Below are 21,858 nucleotides of genomic sequence, written 5' to 3'. Positions count from 1 at the left end.
TTTTTTTTCAATCTTAAAGCCTGCTTGCATAAAAAAATTAACTCATATGCAAAACAATTTAAGACTTCATGACCTACCTTCCAACCATATTATATGATTTTTAGTTTCTGGACACTGCCCTGCTTACTAATTCTTTCATACCTTTGCTCATTCTGTTTCTTCTACTTGCCTTCCTCCCCATCCCTATTGCCAGACACATTCCTTATTTGAAGACTGACCTCAAATATCATCTTATTCCTTATTTGAAGAATGTCCTGAAATATCATCTCCTCTGGCTTCCTCAGGCAGAGTTTGACTTTCTCTCTTATCCATTCTTAGAGCATCATCTAGAAACCTCTCTTTTATCTCATGTGATAAGGTTCTGAATATAGCCTATATGCTGCTGCTGCTGCTGCTGCTAAGTCGCTTCAGTCGTTTCCGACTCTGTGCGACCCCATGGACTGCAACCCACCAGGCTTCCCTGTCCCTGGGATTCTCCAGGCAAGAACTCTGGAATGGGTTGCCATTTCCTTCTCCAATGCATGAAAGTGGAAAGTGAAAGTGAAGTCGCTCAGTCGTGTCCGACTCTTAGCGACCCCATGGACTGCAGCCCACCAGGCTCCTCTGTCCGTGGGATTTTCCAGGCAAGAGTACTGGAGTGGGGTGCCATTGCCTTCTCCAAAAAACAGGCTATCTGGATTCAAATCCTGACCCAATCTCCTACCAGCTGTGTAACTTAGAGCAAATTACTTAATTCTGTGTCTAAACTTCCTTGTCTAGATAATTGGGCTAATAAAAACATCTCACGCAGTTGATATGAGAACTCAGTGAAGTCATGCAAATAAAGTAATTCTAAAAGAGTTTGACTCAAGTAAGCACTCAATAATTGTTAGCCATTATTATTGTTATAACATGTCCCTCTAGATTGAGAACATTCGGAACAAGGACCACATGTTATTTTCTTTTCTGGGTGGAATTCTCAGAGCCGGACTTAAATCCTCCCTTTGCCACTTATTGGCTTCAAACTTCCTAGGATTATTTTGAGGCTTTAGTGATCCATTGCTTTTTTTTTAATGCCAAAATTTATCGAATGGAGGTCTGTACACAGGCAAATCTTACTGTGAAAACTAAGACATGAGTAGCCACTGCCTCTGCCCTCCAGGGTGGGGATAGGAGGGAGGAGGCCTTAGGGGCAGAGGACAAGAGGGGGAACACAGCCGTAGGAAGGGAAGAGTCCAGGTTGGATGGTGTGAATCGACATTTTAAGAAAAAAAAAAAAATCTATTCACACCCAGGGGCCAGGGAAGGGAAGAGGAAAGGCACTGCTCTGGTTCCATTCACAAGGGACACAGGAGGGCAGGGAGGTTGAAGGAGGTGGAGACCTGGGGGAGGGGAGGGGGCGGAGGGGTAGAAAGTCCTCATGCCCACCCCTCATCCTCTGTCCTTCCTTCTATTCCCTCCAGTCGGTGGGGAGAGGGACTCATTACCTCTGCCTTCTAGTCCAGGAGCCCAGTCAGGGCAGGAGCTTGGTGGGCTATGGCCCCCATTCCCAGCCCCCTGGGGGTTCCCAGATGGAAGGGGTAGTTGGTGGTGCCCTCAGGAAGAGCTGGTGAGAAGAGCTGAGGCATCGGTCAACTGCCAAGTCCAGGCTGGTCTGAGCGTCACTTAAAGTTTATGAGGATGGGGTGAGGAAGGGAGCGCCTGTTGGGGTCCTCAAGTGAGAAGAGATGAGAACAGTGTTGAGAGATGGTTGGACAGTGAGTTGGACAGGACTGAAATTGAAGAAAGGACAGGACTGAAATTGAAGAAAGCAGAAGTGGGCGGTTGCTGGGGAGCTGGGTTCCAGGACACTGAAGATCATCAAAGAAGGTTTGGGCACAGGCTTCCAGTGTGAGCAGGCTAGAGTGGAGTGCAATGGCCTCAGGGGCCATTCGATTTGAATACCTTTGTCGAGGGGTGAGCTTTAATCTGGGAGAACTGGAACTCTGTGTAGTTGGGATTCATCTCTCAAATCTCTTCCCACGTTGGTGTTCCCAGCACCTTGATGATCTCTACCAGCTGGTCTACCCCACTGTCCCCAGGGAAGATGGGCTAGCCTAGGAGGAGCTCAGGCAGTAGGCAACCAGGTAACCACACACACATTAATGAATGAGCTTCCCTTGTGGCTCATCTGGTAAAGAATCTGCCCGCAATGCGGGAGACCTGGGTTCGATCTCTGGGTTGGGAAGATCCCCTGGAGAAGGGAAAGGCTACCCAGTCCAGTATTCTGACCTGGAGAATTCCATGGACTCTATAGTCCATGGAGTCACAAAGAGTCAGACACAACTGAGTGACTTTCACTTTCAGTGGCTCTGAAGATCAGCTCTGGGGCCCGGTAGTATTGAGAACAGATGTACAAGACATTGGGCTCCCCTCAGACCAACCGCTTTGCAGTGCCAAAATCACAGGGCTGGAGGACAGGGGTGACAGGGTCCACCAGCATGTTCTGGGGCTTGATGTATGGGTGACACACACCCTGAGCATGGAGGTAGCCCAAGTTCTGGAAGAGCTGGTACATATATACCTTGACATAGATGATAGCAATGGTCAATTTGGCCTTGGTAAAGTGGCAGACCACCTGGTACACTGTCTCAGGCACATATTCCAGCACCAGATTTAGGTAAACCTCATCTTCCTTCATGGAAAACATGGGGAAAGAGTGAAGTCGCTCAGTCATGTCCGACTCTTTGTGACCCCATGGACTGTAGCCCACCAGGCTCCTCCATCCGTGGAATTTTCCAGGCAAGCATCCTGGAGTGGGTTGCCATATCCTTCCTTCTCCAGGAGATCTTCCCAGCCCAGGGATTGAACCCAGGTCTCCCGCATTACAGACAGATGCTTTACCATCTGAGCCACCAGGGAAGCAGTGACAGACTTAATTTTCTTGGGCTCCAAAATCACTGAAGATGGTGACTGTAGCCAAGAAATTAAAAGATGCTTGCTCCTTGGAAGAAAAGCTATGACAAAGCTAGATAGCATATTAAAAAGCAGAGATCACTTTGCCGACAAAGGTCTGTACAGTCAAAGCTATGGATGGCATCACTGATTCAATGGACATGAGTTTGAGCAAACTCTGGGAGATGGTGAAGGACAGGGAAGCCTGGTGTGCTGTAGTCCATGGGGTCACAAAGAATCGGACATGACTGAGTGACTGAACAACAATGGTTTTCCCAGTGGTCATGTACAGATGTGAGAGTTGGACCATAAAGAAGGCTGAGTGACCAAGAATTGATGCTTTCAAACTGCTAGTGGAGAAGAGTCTTGAGAGTCCCTTGGGCAGCAAGGAGATCAAACTAGTCAATCCTAAAGGAAATCAATTCTGAATATTCATTGGAAGGACTGATGCTGAAGCTCCAATACTTTGGTCACCTGTGGTGAAGAGCCAACTCACTGGAAAAGATCTTGAAGCTGAGAAAGACTGAGGGCAGGAGGAGAAGGGGGTGACAGAGAATGAGATGGTTGGATGGCATCACCGAATCAATGGACAGGAGTTTGAGCAAACTCCAGGAGACAGTGAAGGCCAGGGAAGCCTGGCATGCTTCCATGCAGTCCATGGGGTCGCAAAGAGTCGGACATGACTTAGCAACTGAATAACATCTTTCTTCTCCCTTTTGAAATAGAAAAAGCATCTCAGCCTTGCAATATTGCAGTGATCTAGCTTACACATAATCTGCAGCTCTCAGTTCTTGAACCTCTTGTCCTGGAGAAACTTCCTGATGGCCACCAGTTCCCTGGTGTCTGCCAGCCATGCCTGGTACACGACCCCAAATGAGCCACTGCCAATCACTTTGATGTCTCTGTAAGCCAATTCCTGGGAGCACTCTGGGCCTTGGCCTAGAGTGATTACCACTGTGGTCACCTTCCCACTGCTACTGCACTGTGACAACCATGTGTCCTTAGGTGTGCCTCAGAAATTTAATCACAGCGACTTCATCAGTGAGCTGTGTAGGCCTGATGCATTCTGGGAAATGGAGTCAAGTCATTCACTTAGCTTACTGGCTGTATGCCCGATCCATTCCTTTTTAAAGCATGTAGTAGGATAACAAGCTCAAGGCAAGCATTCAAAAATATTAATTGTAACAATTATCATTTTGATAAAGCCAGAGTTCAACACTTAAGATGTGCTGAATTGTTTGGTGAATGAGTTAATTGGTAAGAATGATTGATAATACTCCAGTAGCTGATATTAATTATCAACTAATGATAACAAAAATTAAATTTCTTCATTTGCCACCTCATGTCTCTAAGCTTTAGAAAGCCTGTTCTAACCCAAGATACTTGTTTGTGTTCCTCTGTGGTTTTTTAAATATAAATTTATTTATTTTAATTGGAGGCTAATTACTTTACAATATTGTATTGGTTTTGCCGTACACTGACATGAATCTGCCACGGCTGTACATGTGTTCCCCATCCTGAATCCCCCTCCCACCTCCCTCCCTATCCCATCCCTCTGGGTCATCCCTGTGTACCAGCCCCGAGCATCCTGTGTCATGCATTGAACCTGGACTGGTGATTCGTTTCACATATGATAATATACATGTTTCAATGCCATTCTCCCAAATCATCCCACCTTCACCCTTTCCCACAGAGTCCAAAAGACTGTTCTATACACTTGTGTCTCTTTTGCTGTCTCACATACAGGGTTATCATTACCATCTTTCTAAATTCCATATATATGCATTAGTATACTGTATTGGTGTTTTCTTTCTGGCTTACTTCACTCTGTACAATAGGCTCCAGTTTCATCCACCTCATTAGAACTGATTCAAATGTATTCTTTTTAATGGCTGAGTAATATTCCATTGTGGATATGTACCACAGCTTTCTTATCCATTTGTCTGCTGATGGACATCTAGGTTGCTTCCATGTCCTGGCTATTATAAACAGTGCTGTGATGAACATTGGTGTACACGTGTCTCTTTCAATTCTGGTTTCCTTGGTGTGTATGCCCAGCAGCAGGATTGCTGGGTTGTATGGCAGTTCTATTTCCAGTTTTTTAAGGAATCTCCACACTGTTCTCCATAGTGGCTGTACTAGTTTGCATTCCCACCAACAGTGTAAGAGGGTTCCCTTTTCTCCACACCCTCTCCAGCATTTACTGCTTGTAGACTTTTGGATCGCAGCCATTCTGACTGGCATGAAATGGTACCTCATTGTGGTTTTGATTTGCATTTCTTTAATAATGAGTGATATCGAGCATCTTTTCATGTGTTTGTTAGCCATTTGCATGTCTTCTTTGGAGAAAAGTCTGTTTAGTTCTTTGGTCCATTTTTTGATTGGGTCGTTTATTTTTCTGGAATTGAGCTGCAGGAGTTGCTTGTATATTTTTGAGATTAATTCTTTGTCAGTTGCTTCGCTTGCTATTATTTTCTCCCATTCTGAAAGCTGTCTTTTCACCTTGCTTATAGTTTTATTAACATTCAGTCAGTTGGAAGGATCTCAATGGAGTAAGTTCTAAGAACAAGTAGCTTTGCACAATGATACTTTAATAGCCAGTTGGATGTAAGGGGTATCACAGCTGCAGTTACTGCCTACTAAAGAATATGTGGAAATTCCCTAAGGCCAGCAGATAAATCAATATAATTGCTATTGCTAAGTCACTTCAGTCGTGTCCAACTCTGTGCAACCCCATAGATGGCAGCCCACCAGGCTTCCCTGTCCCTGGGATTCTCCAGGCAAGAACACTGGAGTGGGTTGCCATTTCCTTCTCCAATGCATGAAAGTGAAAAGTGAAAGTGAAGTCGCTCAGTCGTGTCCGACCCTCAGCAACCCCATGGACTGCAGCCTTCCAGGCGCCTCCATCCATGGGATTTTCCAGGCAAGAGTCCTGGAGTGGGGTGCCATTGCCTTCTCCGAAATCAATATAATAACTCTTACCTAAAGAACAACTACTACAGGATTGGATGTATAGTCTTAACTTCTTTGTCCCAACTCTGCATAAGAAAGGGCTTATTTTGCCATTTACTCATGGGTGTATGTATATGAAAGTTGACAGGAAACAAATAGCAGTCTTTTGATACAATTTTAATTACTGTACACAAATCTTAAAACCTAATATGTAGAGGAAAAACTGCACTGTAACATAGTTGCCTCAGGTACTGCATATTTTCTTAAGAGTTTAAAAAGCCAAAAATAGTATTGTTGCCTTTTTTTTCCTTTGAAAGTATTATAAGATCCATGTTCACTGCCTATAACAGCATTTAGGAATGAAGCAGATGGAGTAATAAACAATAGACATAGCTGTATGACACCTCATGGCCCATGGGGCCTAAGTGCATTCACCAATTGATTTCACAACCTCCTACAAAGAGAATAGTTGTATTCCCTTTAAAGGTGAAGAAACTAAAATTTGTACCTTGTAAAAATAGTGGCTCTGGGATTTGACCCCAGGTTTACACACCTCTGAAGTCTATGATTATACTGTCCTTCAGTTAAATAAGATTGTGGCTGACATTCTACTTGCTGCTCCCCATGAGCCTGTGCTAAAATTTTTGAATTTGGCTAGGATTGTGCTGGGAAGCTAGTTCTGTTCAAGCTCACACTGACCTTTGTGCTCCTAGTGATTCATCTCTAGTGAACACTAGGTCGTGTGCAAGAGGTTACGAGGTCCAACCAATTCAGGATAGAAACCAATGGAATGACTTCCCTGGCAGTCCAGTGGTTAATACTTCGCATTCCAGTGCAGAGGGATATGAGTTTGATCCCTGGTCAGAGACCTAAGTCCCCTCATACCTTGCAGCCAAAAAAATCAAAACGTAAAACAGAAGTAATATTGTAACAAATTCAGTAAAGACTTTTTAAAGAAAGAAAAGAAACCAATGGAGACATTCTCCATCTCCCCATATTTTAGCATGAAACAGATCCAAGAAGGCCACAAGTGATTTTTGCTTCTCCCATCAACAGGTGGAGTCTATTTCCCTAGCCCTTGAATCTGGGCCGGCCCTGTGACTCATGCTGACCAAATACCATGAGATTACCATGCAGTGAGGAAGCCCCAGCTATCTTCTCGGGGAGAGGGGCCACATGGAGGATCACCAATGCACCAGACATATAAGTGTAGACATCCTGAACTTTCCAGGCATCCCAGACACCAACTAAAAGCAGCCAAATGAGTGAGTTCAGCTGATGCCCTGTGGAGCAGAACTGCCCAGCTGAGCTGTGATCATTTAATTCCTGACCCATAGAGTCATATCATTAAGTTGGGGGATTGTTTGTTATACCAAAATAGATAACAGAAACACAGGTAGATGATTCTGAGAGGCATTCTGCATGCTTTCCAGTTGTCCTGCTGGAATCGTGGTCATTCCTTTGTTCACAGATGTGAATTTTATGACACAAATTTATAATGGCATTTCATTTTTTCTTCGTCATTCCTGCTTCCTGGGATCACCTCCCAAAGAAAGTGATCATTCACCCAGGTCCTTTCTTTGGTGGAACTCAAACTAAGACACAGAACTTGTGCCTTTCCCACAATTTTTTCATGAAGTTTTAAAAGTTTTGATTTTTATGAAAGTGATTTATCCATGTTCCAATTATACATGGCAACATCCAACCAAACATTTTTATTTCTAAAGCAAGGTGTTATCATGAACTTAAAAGCTGTATGAATAGACATACAGTCAGAAAAATTTCACTAATAGATTGTGGTCTAAAACTCTGCAGAAGTCATTCCAAATAAGAGAAAAAATTAATTTTTCTGCCTTGTAAAAAGTTTGCATGTGCTGTACTGTGATTAGTTGCTCAGTCGTGTCTGACTCCTTGTGACCCCATGGACTGCAGCCAGCCAGGCTCCTCTGTCCATGGGGATTCTCCAGGCAAGAATACTGCCATACCCTCCTCCAGGGAATCTTCCCAACCCAGGGATCAAGCTGGGGTCTCCTGCATTGCCAGCAGATTTTTACCAGCTGAGTTACCAGGGAAGCCTAAAAATATTGCATGGTGGTGGTGGTTTATTTGCTCAATCGTGTCTGACTCTGCAACCCCATGGACTGTAGCCTGCCAAGCTTCTCTGTCCATGGGATTCTCCAGCCAAGAATACTGGAGTGGGTTGCCATTTCCTTCTCCAGGGGATCTTCCCCATCCAGGAACTGAACCTGGGTCTCCTGCACTTCAGGCAGATTCTTTACTGACTGAGCTATGAATGAAGCCCAAAATATTGCATAGAAACATTTAATTAATAACTCAAAAGGAATCTTTGTAAGTATGGTAAGTTAATTTTCTTCTTGACCATTCAACTTTCTTACTCTGAACTCTGAAAGTAAAAGTTCTTACTTTGAACTTTTAAAAAATTACTTTTTTAAATGGTTTTAGATTCCAGTGAATATTTACATAAGTTATATCTTCCATATCTTTATATAAATTAGAAATGATACCTTATGGGATCAGTAAAATACATAGCATTATTTAAACATTTCCTACAAAAGGGATATTTCTAGATGAGGAAAGACTAGACAATCGTGACATATTGATTCTTCTGCATCTAGCTTCCATCCCTCTCCCCTGGGAAAAAATGAAACTCTGAATAATACTGCAAAGAGAAATAAACTATTTCACTTTCTAAAAAATATCTTGTCACTCTGAATAACCTTTTTCAGTTATAAGAACCCTGAACAAGAACCTAAATATCTGATCGTTTGCATAGCACTTTTTACTGATCTTCAAAAGGGCACCCTCAGTGAAAAAGTAATTTATTTCCAATTTAATCATAAATTAAAGGATTAAAATGTTGTCATTGCAGCAGAACGACAATATATCTGCTGAGTTCATGACTCTGAGCTTCTGAAGTTAGCCTGGGACTCACATCACACTTCATGACATTCAAGGCTGCTTACTATTTCCATATCACCTTTCACTTTTATTTTATTGGCGTTTTGACAAACACGTTCTGACCACATGATTTTTTGACAATATATTTCCATTAGAAGCCAGATTCAACATGCCTCTTTGGGAGCATGCTGAAAGACCCAGAGCCACCCTCTGTGATACAATATGAAACTTGCACCTGTCTTTGAGTTGTTTTATAAATCATCAAAGGAAGAAACCTGACTCACTGGGTTAGCAGCAAGAACCTAGAGACAAAAAGTTCTAATCCTGGATTTCTCTAAGTAATTTGCCAGATACCTTCAGGTCAATAGTTTAATTTTCATGTAACCAGTTCTTCAATTCTGGTTTTATATATCCATGATTTTTCTCTGTCAAAGAGAAAATATGACCAAACTTCGCGTTGATGTTCAGAAGCTTTCATAAGCTTTCATAACAGATGCTTTCATAAGCGAACCTATACTTCCTTACTGACAATAATAATGCAATATTTGTGATAATCTGTATGAGGGGAGAGGCAGAATTCATTTGTAGCATGATAAAAGTCCTAGGGAGGCTTGTTTTGAACACAATTCCAGGAAGAATTAACCATGTCTATGATAATCTAAAGGCAGAACTCTGAAGGTCTCCGTTGGGGCAGGGCCAGTACTGGGCCTGGAGATGTCGTAGATAGGATTTAAGCATCACAGGGATATCTCGACTGGATAGAAAACCTTTAACGGCTCTTCCATCCCAACATTCTATTTTGTTCATAGAATGCCAAAGTCAGTCTAGAAATGTTAATGGGAGTTATGGTTAGATTTTGAGCAAAAAAAAGCATCTGAGTGTAGATGGTATTGTTTCAACTTAGTGATGCTGCCTTGTTACCCTGGGAAGATGTTGATGAGATTAGCCATGAACAATAGTCAGCTTGAGCTCACATGATAGTGGTAGCGTGAGGAAGTGAGAACACCAGGCTTCAAGTGAGAAAGTACATGGCATTTGCCAGCTAGAGAACCAGGACTGAACTGGAAGCTAACCAGTTTCCAACATGCTGAGTATTCTCCAAACAAAAAGTATCTGATGCAATGAAGTTACTGGGACTAGTGTGTGGGAATGAAGGTTACCCCCTGGCTTGTTGGCATATCTTGTGTTACACCAAATCCACAATGCAAGTCCAGCAAATTCCTGTGTTCCAAGTCACTAGTCCAAATCCCTGGGGTGACAGCCTCCAATGCCTATCATGAAAAGTATACATTACTTAACAACTTGAAGATAAATTTTCAATTACCTTTTGCTGTTGTCCAACTCAGTCAGGTCTATTCATTCATTTGATCACCTAAGCCCTCTTTGAGTGCCTTGGTGGAAAGAGTAAGGTTCCTGGAACACACTGTAGGTGCAGAATAAATATTTTCAACTAATACTCTAATTCAAGTCCTACTTTTGTTGCTTCCTAGCTGTGTGACATGGACACATCTTCCATTTTATGTAACCTTGCTCTACTAACCATCTTTTATTACTTCCTATGTGCCGGGCACTTTCCAAGTAATCAGTAAAAATCAAGTAAAAACTCTTTGAGGTAGGCACTTTAATTAACCTCATTTGACAGATGATGAAACTGAGGCAGAAAGATGCTTTGTAATTTGTTCAAGGTCACAGAGCACAGCTGAGATTTGAATCCAGGTGGTCTGGATCAGAGTTCAGCTCTAACCCAATCACTTCATTTCTTCTCCAACTAAGTCTGGCTTGGCTGCCTCTTAATTGGAGTCTCAGCGTCCTTATCTGCAAAACGAAGGTTGACTCTATCACCCCACAGAGTTGTTGTAATAATAATTTAAAAACTGAGCATTCTACAAACACTATTAATAACTGTTACTTCACTTATTATTATCATCACCTATGCTGGTGGCTCAGTGATAAAGAATCTGCTTGCCAATGCAGGAGATGCGGGTTTAATCCCTGGGTTGGGAAGATCCCCCGAAGAAGAAAATGGCAACCCACCTCAGTATTTTTTTAATATAAATTTATTTATTTTAATCGGAGGTTAATTACTTTACAATATTGTATTGGTTTTGCCATACATTAACATGAATCCGCCACAGGTATACACGTGTTCCACAACCTGAACCCCCCTCCCTTCCACCTCAGTATTCTTATCCAGGAAATCCCATGAACAGAAGAGCCTGGAGGGCTATAATCCATGGGGTCACAAAAAGAGTAGGACATGACCCAGCAACTAAACAACACCAACAATCTGAAGCAAATAACTGAAATAAGTGGACAAGGAATCAATTGGAAGTTCCATTATGAGCACAATGCTACTTTGCTCAAAAGCCAGAAAACCTGGTGGCCTGGTTCAGGATTTCCATAAACCAAATTATTAACTATAGCAGAAACCTTGTTAGAATAAACCCAGAGGCAATGTGGCTACTGTCACCTAAGGTTTATCTTTCCCATTCCCCATCCACCTTTGGGTCTCAGCTTGCCTAACTATTTATCAACTCCAGAGAAAAGAAATTATTGACAATGCAAGCTGAGAATTGATCTGATGCTTATTCACACTTCAGCTTCAGTGCATGCATGCTCAGTTGCTCAGTCGTGTCTGACTCTTTGCTACCCCACGGACTGCAGCCCACCAGGCTCTTCTATCCATGGGATTCTCCAGGCAAGAATACTGGAATGGGTTGCCATTTTCTCCTCTAGAGGATTTTCCTGACCCAGGGATCAAACTGGCATCTCCTGCATCTTCTGCATTGGCAGGTATATTCTTTTACCACTGAGCCACCTAGGAAGCCCTTCAGCTCCTATGGGTAGTATTAATTCGCCTGTTTCCACAAGTGTCCAGGTATACCGAAGGAAAACCGTGTTATTTATCTTGATCCATGGGGTCACCCAACTCAATTCATTTCCAATTCAGCCTTCTCCTCTTGTCCATCGGCACAAGATGTGTGGTATTTTGTCAATTTGCTTTTAGTTCTAATGGCTCCTAAAAATCTGCGGCTATTCAATAGCTCTAGTGTGATATGGCCAGGCAATTTTTCAAGATTGTAAGTACATTTTAGAGTCTCTGCCTATTCTGAAAAACAATCTTTTTAATAGCTTCTCTGCACTTGCTCCCAAAGCATACTAATCAGGACACGGAATTTCTACAGTAACCAGTCTCAGAAAATCCCAGGCTGGCTGTTGACTCCTCCATTGAATCTGATAGAGCTGTTACTACCTACTTGTTGCATCCTCAAGGACAGCATTTAATACACATTAGGCTTGGGCCTGCTACATAACTCTCTTCATTCACGTTTATGTTTTACTGAAAAGATGATGTAGCAACAATATTGATATATTTTTTCTAAGTCATCAACAGTATTCTTTTTTAAATTGATATTAAAGTTTGCATACCATAAAATTTACCCTTTTAAAGTGTACAGTTCAGAGGTTTGTGGTATATTCCTCAGGCTGTGCAAACATCACCTTTATCAGGGTCCAGAATGTTTTCATCCCTCCAAAAAGGAACCAGGTATATCCATTAGCAGTTACTTCTCATCACACCTACTGCCAGCTTCTGGCAACCATTAACCTATTCTCTGTCTCTAGAGATTTGCCTAATCTAGACATTTCATATTAATAGAATCACACAATATATGGTCCTTTAACTAGCTTTTTTTACTTAGTGTAATGTTTTCAAGGTTTATCTATGTTGTAGCAAATATTAGCACTCCAGGCCTTCTTATTGCTGAATAATCTTGCAATGCATAAATATATCATGTTTTGTTTGCCATTCATCTGTTGATAGACACTTGATTGTTTCCACCATTTTTGCCATGATGAACAATGCTCCTGTGAACATTCACTTACAATCTTTGTGTACACATATTTTCAGTTCTCTTGAGTAGATACCTAAAGGTAGAATTGCTGAGTAATACGGTCAATGTTTAATTTTTTGAGAAACTGCCAAAGTATTTTCAAAGCTGCTGCACCATTTTACATTCTCACCAGCAGTGTATGAGAGTTTCAATTTATCCACATCCTTATCAACACTTGATATTATCTTTTCTATTATAGCCATATGACTATACTGCCATATGAATTAGTATATCATTGTGGTTTTGATGTGTATTTCCCTAATAGCCAATGAAAACATCATTCTTTACTAGCTAACACAGTACCTAATTCCATTTCCACATATTCCTTTCCATTTTTGCCACATTGGAACATAGTTGCAGTTATAATCTCAGTTTCTTTATCATAAGCAATGGCCCAAAGAGAATGCAGTAAAATTTAGACTAAGATACCATGCCTCCAAGGTGTGTCTCAGGATTTGAAGAATCACTGTCAGAACACAGCTTCCCTCAGTCATTGAATAGATTCTGATATGAAACACTGTCCCCTATGCAGGCTTAAAAAAATTACAATCTAGCTATGGAAAGCTGAGCTCACATTTGTGTAAATCATGAATTTGTCACGACATGTATGATAGTCAAAACGTATTTCTTTGGAGGTGACATCTGGTTAAGTCATAAAGTATGATGAAGTTTTCTCAGATATGGGACGAGGCAATCAAAAGCAGAATGAGGAGAGAAAAAAACCCCCGCAGAGACCTTTACATTAAATCATAAAATCCTGAACTGCATCATGAAGCTCAAGGCCCAGCCAGACTCATGCTTCTCCATCTTCCTACTCCTCTAGGTGCTTTCAGTTGGATTTTTCTAAGTTCTTGAAGCATATTATGACCCTCTTAATTACATACCATTCTATCTTTTCCCTTCTTTTTTGTTTGGCAAAAGCCTCCTTATTTATCTACTGGTTTCAGGTGAGACATCCCAGACCTTAGTACTTGTGTCAGCTTCCTATGGCTGCTGTAACAAATTATTACAAATGTCATGGCTTAAAACAACACTTATTCTCTTACAGTTCTGGAGATCAGAAGTCTCACCGGGCTGGGAGAAGGATGTTGGCAAAGCCACTGTCATTCTGTAGACTCTAGGGACAATCTGTTCCCTTGCCTTTTCCAGCTTCTAGAGGCTGCCGCATTCTTTGGGTCATGGCTACCCTCTCCATTTTCAAAGCCAGCAGTGTAGCATCTTTGAAATCAGTGTATGTGTCTGTCTGTCTGTCTCTGTATCTTTCTACATCTGTCTGTCTGTCTCTCTCTGGCTGATTCTATCCTCATATCTTCTTCTCTAACTCTGATCTTCCTGTCTCCTTCTTATAAGGATCCTTGTGATTACATTAGACTCACCCAGATAATCCAGTATCATTCCCCCATCTCAAGATACTTAATCACATCTGCAAAGTCTCTTTTGCCATATAAGGTAACATATCCATGGGTTCTAGGAATTAGGACATGGACATCCTGGGGGCGGGCATTATTGTGTCCACCACAGTCCTCCTGTCATAATGCCATCGCATTCTGAGGAAGTGCAGCAATTTATTTATTGGGAATGATTGCTTTCACAAAGGGGTAAGCATCTTGTAGGGCCATGCCTGTTTATTCCACAAACTTCCAGTGTTTAGGGCACAGCCAGCACTTGACAAACAATTTAATGACGACCTGGCTGAGTGGCTAGTTTGCTTTTGTTGGGTGAAAATTCCTAGGGAAAGGGGAGGAGGTCAGCTAAGATTATAGCGTAAAAGGCTTTGAAATGACTGGCTAAGCAGTTTGGATTTCATTCTGTACACACTAAGTCCCAGCAAAGGTTTTTACTCAGACAGTTAATGTGATTACAATTGTTTCTTTGGTATAGAAGGCCCATAAGCCAGATGAGAAGAGGGGAACACTGAAGGCAGGGTGACCAAGCAGGAGGTCACAGAAAATGAGGACCCAAACTAGGCAGCAGCAATGAGAAGGAACAGCTGGAGAGAGATGTAAGAACTTGGATACATTCCTCTTCAAATCCTTTCAAGCATGGAGCAAATGAGAAATAAACACAACAGGATTTGATAACTTATTGGAGACGACAGGAGGAAAAAAAAAGAGGGGGGAAACTGAAGACATTTCTGGCCTGGTAAAACTAAACTGGCCTTAGAATGGTGACACCAACCAAGAATAAGAAATACGGAAAGTGAAGTGTGCTCAAAGAAAAGGGGATTGATTTGTTTCACTTCAGACCAGGAGGAGTCCGGTGGGCATCGTGAGCAGATGTCTTGCAAGAAATTGGAATAGATGTTAGATGCTCAAGCACACAGAACTATGAGTGTCCCCAAGAGGGATAATGACTGAAGTCACAAAAGTGAATGAGATCATCAAGGCAGAATGATCTGAAGGAAACACACAGGACTGTGGGGATGTGTGGGTGACAAGCACAGAGACAGAAGAGCAGGAAGAGACACTACAGACCGAGAATCAGGCAGCAGGGAGGGCCCCGGGACTCCTCTGGGCATAGTGGGGAGGGGAGGGCGGGTAGTGGGGGTGGGCAGAACCGTGCTGTCACTTCTGCCCAGAAGTTCAGCCAAATGAGGTCTAAGAAAGTCATGGGATTTGGGCAACTTTGAGTAAATTGTTTCATTAAGTAATGGGGCTAGAAAAAAAAAAGGTTGCCAGAGTTCTAGATTTTCATGGTTGCTTGCTTTTTCCAGAAGTTTTGCAGTTCATATTGAGTCAAGGAGGATTTCAGAGTGGTTCTGCCCTCAACTTGTCTGAGTTTGAACTTAACTTTTTCAATCTGTCTTTAACTAGAAAGTAAGGAGGCTGCAACTAGATGCTACCTAAGGTCCTTTCAGGTCTAAAATATGCTCTTGCCAATCGTCAAATTCCAAAATCCCGGTGAAAGTTCAGTTCAATCTCAGAAGAACTTGTCTTAATATTATCCTCTATTCAAGTTAAAAATTACCTTAGAAATGAAATGAATTCTAGCAGAGAAATAATCCAAGAGAAAGCACATGAAAAGTGAATATTTTCCCCAGTTATAAATTCTTAGGGCATTATGCTGATTTCAGACATCAGTTCAGTTCAATTCAGTCTCTCAGTCATGTCCGACTCTTTGCGACCCCATGGATTGTAGCACACCAGGCTTCTCTGTCCATCACAAACTCCCAGAGCTTCCCAGATATCACAAACTCATGCCATTAAGTCGGTGATGCCATTCAACCATCTCATCCTCTGTTGTCCCCTTCTCCTCCTGCCTTCAATCTTACCCAGCATCAGGGTCTTTTCCAATGAGTCAGTTCTTCCTATCAGGTGGCCAAAGTATCAGAGCTTCAGCTTCAGCATCAGTCCTTCCAATGAATATTCAGGACTGATTTCCTTTAGGATTGACTGGTTGGATCTCCTTGCAGTCCAAGGGATGTGTGTTCCATGTGTGGCTCTCTTAGAAGTGCAGGGGGGTGGGGGAGGTGGTGGTCCAGATGGTAAGAGAGGCGTGCCTGTTTCCCCCCTCTTGTTGGGGGCCAGGTGCTGCCTCGTCCGTGGTTGTCCTCATCACCTGCCATGGGGAACTGACTTTTTGGCGGGGCACATGCCTCATGTCCCCTCCCCACTTGTGGGGGTTGTACGTGGGCGTGGGAGCAATCGTGGTGGGCTGGGGTGTGTGAAGGGGGGCCGTTGGGCTTCTCGCACACACACCCCATCCAGAGACCAACAGATTTCAGACATAATTCCTTGTAAAATGCCCTTTGTCAATATCTTGTTTGAAGCTGCCTTACTCTAATTACTTCCTCTTTCGACATGGGTGAACCTCTATTTTTAATCACAATATTCCTCTCTGCCCATGTTTTAACTTTTAATACCAGTTTTCGTCATTACATATTACAATTCAATTCTTTCTTACACATATGTTTAGATACCCCATATTTTTTCCCTATCTTCATTATCTTTTAAAATGGTATTTTTCCCAGGTCAAAGCCTTGGTTGACATATACCAGGAAAGAAGAAGAAATGACAGAGTAAAGCCAGAAATATGAGAGAAAATGGTACCAGAAAGCAAAACTGAGAATTCAGTTTTTTTTTATACAGTAGTACATTATATAGGGCTTCTCAATCTCAGGGCTATTGAAACCTGGAGCAGGAGAATGATTTGTTGCGGCAGTCTCTCCTGTGTAGTGTAGAATGATTAGCAGCATCCCAGGTCTCTACCCATTATGCTGGTAACACATGTTCCCAGCCTCAGCACTGGCAATCAAAAATGTCAACAGGCATTGCCATGTAGTCATATATCATAAAGAAGGCTGGGTGCCAAAGAATTGATGCTTTTGAACTGTGGGGTTGGAGAAGAGTCTTGAGAGTCCCTTGGACTGTGAGGAGATCCAACCAGTCAATCCTAAAGGAAATTAACCCTGAATATTCATTGGAAGGACTGATGCTGAAGCTGAAGCTCCAATTACTTGGCCACCTGACATGAAGAGCCAACTCACTGGAAAAGACCCCGATGCTGGGAGAGATTGAGGGAGGAGGAGAAGGGGACAACAAAGGATGAGATGGTTGGATGGCATCATCGACTCAATGGACATGAGTTTGAGCAAACTCTGAGAGATACTGAAGGCCAGGGAAGCCTAGTGTGCTGCAGTCCATGGGATCGTAAAGAGTCAGATATAACTGAACAACTGCCAGATACATCCAGGCTGCAAACCTACCCTTTGGTTGAAAACCACTGGTTTATTGAGACCAAACTATTCAACGTAGCTTAATAGTGCAAGAAAACAATTTGGTAAAGTGGAAAAGTAAGAAATATAGAAGTGCTATGTTTCTATGCCAACTCCCATTTATTTGTAGGATGCTTGGCATGGTTACCCCATGCTTCTCTCCTTTGAGTATCTGTCCTCCTGCTTGTTTCATTCTATTGATGCATGCCCCCCACAAACACTAGTGATCTCTCTAAAACACATATTGAATCATCTTACACACCCATACTTAAAAATCACCAATTACCCCACTCTCCACCACAGGGTTTCTCAGCCTGGGCACTCTTGACATTGAGGTAACTGAGATAATTCTCTGTTGTGGGTGGTGTCCTGTGCACTGTAGAGTGTTTAGCAGCAGCCCTGGATTCTTCCCAGCTAGATGCAACTAGCACCTTCCCTCCTAATGGGCAGAAGAATGTCCCACCAAAGATTTCTACATCCTACTCTCTGGAACGGGTGAATATGTTAGTGTACATGGCAAGTGGGAATTAAGGCTGCAGATAGAATTAACCATTGCTAATCAACCAACTTTAAAGCAATGAGATTACCTTGGATGATCCAGGTGAGCCCTATGTAATCGCAAGCATCCTTAAGAGTGTCTGAGGAAGAAAAAACTAGAACACAGCTGGCATTAAAGATGGGGGAATGGGGACACTGGAAAAGTAAAGGAAATGGACCCTAGAGCCTTCAGAAGGAACGTGGCCCTGCCAACACCTTGCCTTTAATCGAAGGGGACCTATTTCAGACTTCTGACCTCTACAAGTATAAGATAAGAAATTCGTATTGCTCTAAACTATACATTTGGGGTAATTTGTTATAGCCACAAAATGAAGTTAATACATCACCACCCCCAGTTATGACAACCAAAACTGTCTTCAGACATTGCTAAATGTCCCCTGGGAACAAAGTTGCCTCCAGGTTGAGAACTACTGTTCTTTGAAATGCAGAGTCCAAACTCCTACCCAACCTGTTGAATGCTAGTGTCTAACATACAGTGAGATATAGCCTATGCTCCAGGCACACCAAACTTCTAACTTCAAAAACATCCTTTCACTTCTCTGCAGATTTGATGCCAAAGGCTGTCTTGGAAGATGGGCAATGTGCTTTGGCCTTTCTGCCATTTTTATCCAAGCCCATAGATAGTTATTATGCCCTGGAGGAGGGCATGGCAACCCACTCCAGTATTCTGACCTGAAGAATCTCCATGGACAGAGGTGCCTGGTGGGCTACAATCCACTGGATCACAGAGACGACTGAGCAACTAAGCACAGCACTACATGCCTCCAAGTATGTGTCTCACTTCTGGTTTCATTAGGTTGTTATACTAAAAACCATGTGGTTGCTACATATATTAAACTTCAGATAACTTAACCTCCTCCTCCAAACAAACTATTGCACTTAAGCTCTTCTAAGTCCTCTTTGATGGAAACTCTGGCATCAGCAGCACCCCTGTGCCTTTGCAGGTCCATTCCTTTCTGTTTCATCAAGGAATCCCTTCTTCTTCTGATAAATGGCAATCACCCTTGAAGAACAAGTTCAAGTGTTTTCTGCACAGTGAAGTTTTCTAAGACTCCCCAAAGCACTGTGAATCACATTCCCCAGTCCCTCACTGTGCTGACCCTTCTGCACTGCAGCTATTGGTTGAGTCATCCATGCTCCTCCTTAGACTGTAAGCTCTTTAATGGGTGAAGCCATAATTTAGCCTCTCTTCATTCCTGGCACATAGAGAAATGCTTGTGCTCAAGAAGTTCTTGTGGTGTGAATGAAGAAAAAAGAATTCATGGATAAAGGCTGGCAAACTCTATGTCAGCTCAGCTCTGATCCAAAATAATTAGAACCCCAGGGTTAGAATGAGACCTTACTCCCCTGTTTGTGATCAGAGTAAAGGACAGAACCTGGCTGCTAAGAACAAAGCTGAGATATGTGCACCAACTGTATCACCATGTACATTTATCCCTTTCTCTTCGCCCATGTTCAACTCAATAGATATTCTACCCAGCATGTCCATGATTCAAATTTTGTTAGAGTAATCCTAAAACACAGAGTAAGGAAATAATGAGTTGTAGCTGACTTTGTCTAACACCTCATTTTAAGCCATAAAATTGCCATTTGTGAGCTCTGAATGAGCATAAGGCATAGAGCTACAGGCATTTAGGAGAGTTTGGCGAGCAGGAGCCATTGTTTGAACAATTTAGTTTAAAACCAGAGAATCTGTTTGAAGAACTAAATAGAGATGGATGTGATCCATTGCTGACTACATCTGAATGAAGGTGAATTCTCATGTTTGCCCATGGATTCAGTGGAAGAGAAACTGAAAGTTGAATAAACTATAAGAGATCCATGGAATCTGTAGGCAAGACTCAAGAGGGATCTACATGGTTTTGGAATCGGAAGAAGACCCCGAAAGGAAACTTTCTGACAGCTGAAAGCACTTCTGTGGGCAGTCAAGATGGCCATCCTGTGGGCTACATTCAACTCACTGGTGTTGGAATTCTCAACTGGAGCAATTTTGACCCCCAGAAGACATTCAGCAGTGTCTGCAGACATTTTTCACTGTCATACTGGTGGGGAAGGGTGCTATTGGCATCTAGTGAGTAGAGGCCCAGGATGCTGCTGAACATCCTACAATGCACAGGACAGTGTCCAGAGCAAAGAGTCACTCAGCCACAGCTGTCAATAGTACAGAGGCAGGGAGACCCCAAGCCAGAGCGACCAGGAGAAGCATAAGAACCAAGTCTGTACGATCCAAATCTCCTTTCCAGGGCCCATGAGTAACCTTGCAAGGTGCTCACATGCCGGACTTTTGACATCATTAGTAAAGATTCTCTTTTAGGACAAAGGACCCAGCTTGCTTACAAGTGAGAAGGACAAGCAGTGCTCAATAGGATGAACTTCCTTGGTTTCTGAGAGGGTTCCAAGGCATTAAACCTTTGAAAGGTAATCCAGGCCATTAAGTTCCAGACCCTGGGGTTAAGTTAGGATATCTGGGACTCAAACAAAATCAGCCTTGGACTTTCATGCCAGGATTCTAACCAATCATTCCACATTTGCCTCAAGACTAAAGGGATTACATACACACACACATGAACATTTTATGAAAAACAATTTGTTCTTTTGTTAGATGGCTACGTACTTAGTTTTCACCACTACAAAAGAGATGAAAGTCATGGTAGGTGAGCCTGAAGACTGCCTGTACACTGCATAGAACAGTTTCAAGCCACCCAGTATTGCTGAAGTTCAGATATTCGTCCATTGATGATGAGATTTTAATGGATAAGAAGAAAATTTCTGTTGTGATCATCCACAGTAGATTGCCTTTTGATCATAATCGTGACAAACAGCATCTGCATACTATATTCCAAGTACATACAGTTGCAAAGAAAAGCAGAGACATTCTTAATGATGCAGTTGGTTTAAACGTGAATGCCAGTGACTACCCAATCCAAGAACTTGGCTGGCTTTTTGCATTTCTTTCTCTTTCAACTCCTACAGGCTAATCTGCTAGTGTGTGCTTCTGATCTACAGTAGGAATCCAGGCTCCTCCAAAGACCAGCAGAAATTCAGCATTTAGATTCTTGACCCTCTTTCTAATGCTGAGTTCTCTGGTTTGGAGAGAATCTCTCCCTCTCCTATTTGACTTTTCTCTCGACTGTCTACCTTCCTCATGGAAATGGGCAGGACAGTCAACAGTGTGTGTTAGTATTTGTAATCCATGCTCCCCACCCAACACCAGCAGTTATTTTTGACACAGTAACTAATATTTTACTAACAAATGATGCAAATATTTCTGCTAAATTTTGATTTTTCTAAGGAGGTCTGATAAAAGCCAAAATTTCATAGTTAGTTGTCTCATGTTAAGACAGCAAGGTATATACTATTGGACACTACTTTCCAACTGTTTTTCTTGGTTGTGTTTTCTTCCTTTAGTCTAAATCTCCAGCAATTACATGGTGTTGCACTCCATTTCTGTAATTCTAACTGTACTTTAAAATATTTAATTACAATGGATGGAATCTCCCCTTATGGAAACAGACCCAAGGCAAATCTATAGAGTTTGTGAACTGAACAAGAGTTGTTCATTTTTAAAACAACTAGTATTTACTCTCTAAAAGCATGCAGCTTTCCAAGTACACATCAACCACAGTTTCCTATTACTTCTGTTCTCCATTCTTTTTAACCAGCAAACATTTTTAAAGGTACCAGTAGCTCCCTCTGAGTCCCTTATTTGCTAATGATTCTTGAGTCATGTAGCTAGTGAAATAACTACAAGTTGCCCTTAGTGGAATTGGGGCATATTTCCATGATCTTTGATAGCCTTAAGCGGAGATTTTTTTTTTTTTCTCTCCAGGATTAAACTAGTGTTTAATACCATAGATCTCTGATATTAAACTTTTATGGAGAAGAAAAAATCAAAACCAGAGAATTCTA

General features: G+C 42.2%; 1 protein-coding gene and 1 pseudogene across 1 annotated transcript in view; both read right to left on the bottom strand.

Moving 5' to 3' along the window:
* Window positions 1-21,858, bottom strand: part of ARHGAP6 (Rho GTPase activating protein 6) — a 536,545-nt gene that overhangs the window by 513,659 nt on the left and 1,028 nt on the right. The gene's annotated exons all lie outside the window — the stretch shown is intronic.
* On the bottom strand, window positions 1,693-20,051 carry LOC138071039 (glycogen synthase kinase-3 alpha-like; annotated as a pseudogene).

Source organism: Capricornis sumatraensis, chromosome X (genome assembly GCF_032405125.1).
Source record: "Capricornis sumatraensis isolate serow.1 chromosome X, serow.2, whole genome shotgun sequence".
NCBI lineage: Eukaryota > Metazoa > Chordata > Mammalia > Artiodactyla > Bovidae > Capricornis > Capricornis sumatraensis.
Note: the sequence above shows the minus strand (reverse complement) of the source record. Positions and strands in the feature narration are given on the sequence as shown.